Raw genomic sequence first — 7,578 nt, 5'->3', positions numbered from 1 at the left:
ACAGGTTTCTGGCCTTTGTTTACCGTCTGTATTTGATACAATGTTGTGGTCCGGCTGGCTGAAGCCCCGCTGAGTAAAGCCGGTTTCTGGGTTTTTTTAGCTTCTATATTTGCAACATAGTTGCTTAAAGTTGCAGCTGAGAGGCCGGCAAGTCAGGCGGGAACGTTGGAGTTCTCCCTCACTGAAGCAAGCAAGCCTCCCTGTTCGCATCAGCTGCCTGGCTGCCAGCCGCCATCTTGGCTGCCAGTTAATTTGCATATCTCGGCCCTACTCTGTGAGTGACAGGGGGATTAGCCAATGGGAAGGGTAGCGGTCGTACGCCAATTACCATGTTTCTCTTTTATTAGTGTAGATAGTGCTGGAAATCCTAGCCAGAGCAATAAGAAAAGAGAAAGAAATAAAAGACACCCAAATAGGGAAGGAAGAAGTAAAACGTCATTTTTTTGCAGATGATATGATTCTGTATATAGAAAACCCTAAAGACTCCACCAAAATAATATCACAAACCATAAGCAAATAGTCAAGTTGCAGGATACAAAATCAATGTGCAAAAAAATCCATTGCCTTCCTGTATATTAACAACAAAACTTCACAAAAATAAATGAAAATAAACAATTCCTTTTGCATTTGCAACCAAAAGAATAAAATACCTAGGAATAAACTTAACAAAGGACATGAAAGACCTATATACTGAAAATTACAAAACATTATTAAAAGAGATTGAAAAAGATACAACAAAATGGAAAAATACTAGTACCCCATGCTCATGGATTGGAAGAATCAACATAGTTAAAATAGCCATATTACCCAAAGCAATATACAGATTTAATGCAATACCCATCAAAATCCAAATGTCATTTTTAAAAGAAATAGAATGAAAAATCATCAAATTTGAATGAAACTACAAACAAACCTGAATAGCCAAAGCAATCTTGAGAAAAAAGAATGAAGTTGGAGGTATCATGCTACCTGGCTTCAAATCATACTACAGAGCTATGATAATCAAAACAACATGGTATTGGCAGAGAAACAGACACACAGATCAATGGAGAAGAATAGAGAGCCCAGCTATAAAACCACATGTATATGGAGAAGTAATTTTCGACAAAGGAGCCAGAAACACACAATGGATTAAAGATAGTCTAGTCTCTTCAATAAACGGTGATGGGAAAACTGTAAAGCCACAGCAAATGAATGAAGCTGGATTACAGTTTGTCCTCATGTACAAAATTAATTCAAAATAGATCAAAGACCTAAATGCAAGACCCAAAACAATGTTACATAGAATAAAGTATAGATACCAAACTTATGGACCTTGGTTTAAAAAAAAAAAAAAGAAAAAGAAAAAGAAAACCAACAGAGTAAAATAGTAAAGAAAAATCTATCTGCCCTAGGTCATTTCCAGGCCTTGATGAATATCTCAAGATATCAAAAAGATATCATCAACCCTAGCCAGTTTGGCTCAGTAGATAGAGTGTCAGCCTGCAGACTGAAGGGTCCCAGGTTCAATTCCAGTCAAGGGCACATGCCTGGGTTTCAGGATCGATCTCCAGTGGGGGGCGTGCGAGAGGCAGCCGATCAATGAGTCTCTCTCATCATTGATGTTTCTATCTCTCTCTCCCTCTTCCTTCCTCTCTGAAATCAATAAAAATAGTTGTTGTTTTTTTAAAAAAAGATACCATCATCTCAATATATCAAAAAACTAGTTGACTATTACTAAGTGGCTATTGATATTAAGAAATTTGGAGAATAGTGAAAAGGTGCTTAAATATAGTTAGTAAAATAAAGCCTCAAATTTATAAAGAAAAAGATTGCTGTAAACTATGCAAACTATAGGATTGAGAGTTTGCTATGACTACCAGTAGGACTCTAGAATAAATTATTAAGTCTTTAAGAACTGAGAAAGGAAACTTGTGATCAGGTTTACTAAAAATTCATGCCAGATAAGCCTCATAATATTTTTGATAGGATTATAACATATATCTTGATTTTACAAACTCCATTGACAGGTTCTCTCATAATATCCTTTGTAGAAGATTTATAAGAAATGATATTTGCAGATTAAGAAGTATAATTAGTGCAGTTATATGGATTTGTAAGTGGAGTACTTGATTAATGATATTCTCCAAAGGGCTGATTAATGAATTAAAGCCAAGTCATGAAGAATTCTCCAGGGTATATTACTGTCTTATTCTTTCTCTCTCTCTCTCTCTCTCCCTCCCTCTCTCCCTCTCTCTCTCTATCTCTCTCTTAAATGAGTTGTTTATGGATATTGCTGACATACCCCTAAATTTACAGAAACTTAGTAACAGTAAGAGGTAGCTAGCATGTCTCATGTTAAAATCAACATTCAAAAATATCTTCAGCAACTGAAGCAAAATTCTACAATTAGATTACAAACAAAACAAAGCAAAACATGACCGACAAAACAAAGTGTGGGTCTCAGTTTCTCAATGCTAGTTGCACAGTAGAATTACCTGGGGAGATTTTTTATTTAATTGGTCTGGGTGCAGCCTGAGCATCAATATTTTTTAGAAGGATCTCAGTGGATTCTAAGCTCGGCTAGAGCTGAGAATCACTTGCAACACTAACAGTGAATTTACAGGAGCGGGTGGTAAGTGAATAACCAGGTCAAGTGCATGTACAGAAGTGTTTAGAGGATTTTGTGGGTCAAAAGATCAATGAAGCCACAGTGAGATGTGACAACTGCAAAAGCTGAAATGAGCTTAAATTGTAAATATCGAATAGATAATTAGGAAATGTTAAAAGTAACTCCCATTTGTCAGGCAATTACTCTTGTATCAGGCACAGTAAGAAAGGATTTCTCATGCATGATATAGTTTAATCCTCACATTATCTCTATGAGGTAGATATTATTATCCTCAAATTGTAGTGGAGAACACTGAGGCTTAGTGAGGTTAACTAATTTGCCTAAATCATTCAGCTAATATATAGTGTGGCTAGAGTTTATGGATTTACTATATGAGTAATGAATAGAAGAGGGCCTAGAGAGACTAATTGTACTGGGAATTATTGGAAAGGAAAAATCTAAGTGATATTTTAATGAAGAATTGGTGTTGAAGTAAATATAGATAATGAAGAAAATGCAAAATTTAAATATTTTCCCAAGATTTCTAGTCTAGAAGACTGGAATATTTGTAGGACCTATGGGAAAAAAAATGTAATAAGGAAGACTGGTTTTTTGGAGAAATATAATTTTGTTTTTTAATAATAATAGTTAATATTTATAAAGTGCTTACCTTGTATTAAGCATTTTATATTCATTTCATTGAATTCTCATATAATCCTAGGGATCATTAGTATTAATCTCCTTTTAGAGAAGTTGCCCAAGAATACAGAATAAGTGGTATAGTGAGGATTTGTACCCAGCTCTCTGTGAGTTAGAGCCTGCACTCTGAAACACCTGGCTATACAGTATCACATGCTGAATTTACAGTGACTGTGCAATATCCAAGCAGAAACGTGTCAGCACCGTGGGAAACATGGGAGTACAGCACAGGCAACATGACTGTCTTATATGTTCAAGTAATTAAGAGTGTATAACTATGCCTACCAAGTAATTTTAAATGGAGCATTAGCACATAAACATTTTTATGTGTTTAAAAATTGTTTTTGTAGATATAAATGGGAAATATATACTCTCTTTTTCGCAATTCCTGGTTCCTCCTTTCTAGTTAATTTCTCTTACTCTCCAGTAGTGACAATTCTGAGTTATTCTTTTTATATCTTAGATCAAGCACTGTCTTTTGGGGAAAATCCATGAAAGAAAACTAAAATTTACTTTGACTCCTATTCTAACTAAGTTTGTTTTTAGCTAACGTAGCTTCTATTTTTATCATTACTTTGGCATCTTTATTGAGGCACAATTAACATCTGAAAAACAGCAAACATTTAAAGTGTGCACATTTGTGAATTGTGACACTTGTATATACCCATGAAACCATTATCACAATTAAAATAATACATTTCCATCAATTTCAAAACTGTTCTGCTGCCGATCATAATCTGTCCTTCTCTCCATCCTCATCCCTCTGTGACCACTGGTCTGCTCTTGTCCCTGCAGATCTAAAATTATACGTAAATAGACTCACCGATTGTGTAGTCTTTTTCTATGATTTCTTTAATTTATACGATAATTTTGAGCATCATTTATGCTGGGGTGTGTGTCAATGGTTTTCTCTTTTTTACTCTAGGAAGTATTCCCTTGAATGGATTCATCACAGTTTGTTTATCTGTTCACCTATTGGTGGACTTTTGGATTGTTTCAGTTTGGCACTACTACAAATAAATCTGATATGAACATTTGTGCTCTTTGTCTTTGTATAGACATATGCTTTCGTTTCTTTGGGGTAGATACATAGAAATGGAATGGCTGAGAGATAGATGTTTAGCTTTTTAAGACAGTTTTCCACCAGCAATGTAGGAAAGTTGCAGTTGTTGCACATCCTCACCATCACTTTCTATGGTCAGCCTTTTTCATTTTAACTCTTCTAATTAAGTCTGTAATGTTGTCTCATGGTCGCTTCTTAAAAAAATATGTTTTTATTGATTTCAGAGAGAGGAAGGGAGAGGGAGAGAGAGAGAGAGAGAGAGAGAGAGAGAGAGAGAGAGAGAGAAGCATCAATTGGCTGCCTCCTCTGTGCATCCCTACAGGGATTGAGCCCACAAGCTGGGCATTCACAGTCACATGAATCGAATCTGTGACCTCTTGGTGCATGGGAGGATGCTCAACCAATTGAGCCACACAGGCCTGGTTCATGGCAGCTTTAATTTCTCTTTCCTGAATACTAATGATATTGAACACCTTTTCATGTGTTTATGTATCATCCTGTAGCTTCTTTAGTGAAGTGTTTGGTCAAATCTTTTGCCTATCCTATCTAATAAAAGAGAAACATGGTAATTAGCCGTACGTCCGCTACCCTTCCTGTTGGCTAATCAGGGCGATATGCAAATTAACTGCCAGCCAAGATGGCGGCCGGCAGCCAGGCAGCTTGAAACTAACATGAGGCTTGCTTGCTTCAGTGACGGAGGACTCCAACGTTCCCCACCTGCCTTGCCGGCCTCTGAGCTTGCAGTTTGAAACACTGTTACAAATACAGAAGCTAAACAAAACCCAGAAACCTGCTTCCAGCCAGCTGGGATCTCAGAGCTGGAGGTGATACAGCATTTCGATTATAGAACCCAAACAAACCAGATACATGCTTTCAGCAGCAGAGGCCTCAGAGCTGGAGCCAGAGCTAAAGCTGGCCCAGAATTTTAAAAAAAAGAAAAAAAGGAGCGGTTGGAAGCTTCAGTCACCCGTCAGCCTGAAAACAGCCCTCAGCCCCTCACCCAGACTGGCCAGGCACCCCAGTGGGGACCCCCACCCTGAAGGGTGTGTGACCAGCTGCAAACAGCCATCATCCCCTCACCCAGGCTGGCCAGGCACCCCAGTGGGGACCCCCACCCTGATCCAGGACACCCTTTAGGGAAAACCAGCTGGCCCCCACCCATGCACGAGGCCTCTATCCTATATAGTAAAAGGGTAATATGCCTCCCGGCACCGGGATCAATGGAGCCGTGAGGCCTCCCGGCACCGGGATCAGCATGACAGGGGACAGCGCCCAAACCCCCTGATCGCCCTGCGGCTCTGTGTGTGACAGGGGGCGGGGCCACAACCTCCCTATCCGCCCTGCTCTGTCTGTGACAGGGGAAGGCGCCCCAACCCCCTGATCAGCCCTGCTCTGTGCCTGATGGGTGGGGAGCTCCCCAACCCCCTGATCGCCCTGCGGCTCTGTTGTGACAGGGTGCGGCGCCCCTGATTGGCCCTGCTCTGTGTGTGACAGGGTGCGGCGCCCCAACCTCCCCCACCATGGGCCCTGCTCTGTGTGTGACGGGGTAGAGCCATACCTCCCCATCGGCCCTGCCCTGGGTGTGACAGTGGCGGCGCCCCAACCCCCTGATTGGCCCTGCTCTGTGGGTGATAGAGGGCGGCGCCCCAACCCCATGATCAGCCCTGCTCTGTGTGTCACAGGGAGCGGTGCCCCAACTCCCCTATTGGCCCTATTCTGTGCGTGACAGGGGGGAGCTCCCCAACCACCTGATGGGCCCTGCTCTGTGCATGACAAGGGGCAGCTCCCCAACCTCCTGATTGGCCCTGCTCTGTGGCGTGACAGGGTACGGAGTCCCAACCCCCCTGATGGGCCCTGCTCTGTGGGTGACAGGGGGTGGCGCCGCAACCCCCGAATCGGCCCTACCCTGAGCATGACTGAGGGTGGCATCGCAACCTCCCAATCCGCCCTGCTCTATGCATGACAGGGGACGGCGCCCCAACTCCCCAATCAGCCCTGCTCTTAGCCCGACCAGGGGCTGCACCTAGAGATTGGGCCTGCCCTCTGCCACCTGGGAGCAGGCGTAAGCCAACAGGTCGTTATCTCCCGAGGGATCCCAGACTGCGAGAGGGCACAGGCCGGGCTGAGGGGGCCCCACTTCCCCCCGAATGCACAAAACTTTTGTGCACCGGGCCTCTAGTTCTCTATAATAAAAGGGTAATATGCAAATTGACCCTAACAGCAGAACCACTGGGAATGACTGGTCACTATGACACACACTGACCACCAGGGGGCAGATGCTCAATGCAGGAGTTGCCCCCTGGTGGTCAGTGTGCTCCCACAGGGGGAACTCTGCTCAGCCACAAGCCAGGCTGACGGCTGCCAGCACAGCAGTAGTGGTGGGAGCCTCTCCCGCCTCCTCAGAAGCGCTAAGGATGTCCAACTGCAGCTTAGGCCTGCTCCCCGCTGGCAAGTGGACATCCCCCAAGGGCTCCCGGGCTGCCAGAGGGATGTCTGACTGCCAGCTTAGGCCCGATCCCCTGGGGAACGGGCCTAAGCCAGCAAGTGGACATCCCCTGAGGGGTCCCAGACTGCGAGAGGGCACAAGCCAGGCTGAGGGACCCCCCCGAATGCACAAATTTTTGTGCACCAGGCCTCTAGTTTTAAAATAAGAATCTGTCTTATTATTATTGCATTCTATGGAGTTCTGAATACAAGTCCTTTGTCAAATACATGTTCAGCAAATATTTTCTACTGATTTAAGCCTTGGTTGTACTGTTAAAAGTAATAGTTTGTGCCCATGAGTAACCATTATTTGCTAAGTCAATTCTAGATTGTGATATATCTTAATTGCTAATAACCACATCAATTATAATAAAGTTCTCACACCTGTTATGAATTAATGCAAAATACTTCTTGTATTCACCATAAAATACAAAGAGAGTTTACCTAAATTTTTTTACTTAGGTTATATAAAAATGTTTGTATTTTCCAAAGTTATATAAATACAGTAAAAATATCTATTTCATTTAATGAACAATTTTTTTTCTAGAATGTTTTTAGCACTTCACTTATTAGTATAAGTAATAATAATGGACTGATTTCATTGCATGAATATCCATTGTTGAAAAATCTCAGCATCATTTCATTATTTTCACTAAAATTACTCTCTTCCCACTTTGTTTTACTGTAATTTTAAAAAAATATCCTTGAGCCCTAGCTGGTTTGGCTCAGTGGCTAGAGCATT

The sequence above is a fragment of the Myotis myotis genome, unplaced genomic scaffold (assembly GCF_014108235.1).
Source record: "Myotis myotis isolate mMyoMyo1 unplaced genomic scaffold, mMyoMyo1.p scaffold_m19_p_3, whole genome shotgun sequence".
Taxonomy (NCBI): domain Eukaryota; kingdom Metazoa; phylum Chordata; class Mammalia; order Chiroptera; family Vespertilionidae; genus Myotis; species Myotis myotis.
This window is presented reverse-complemented; position numbering follows the sequence as displayed.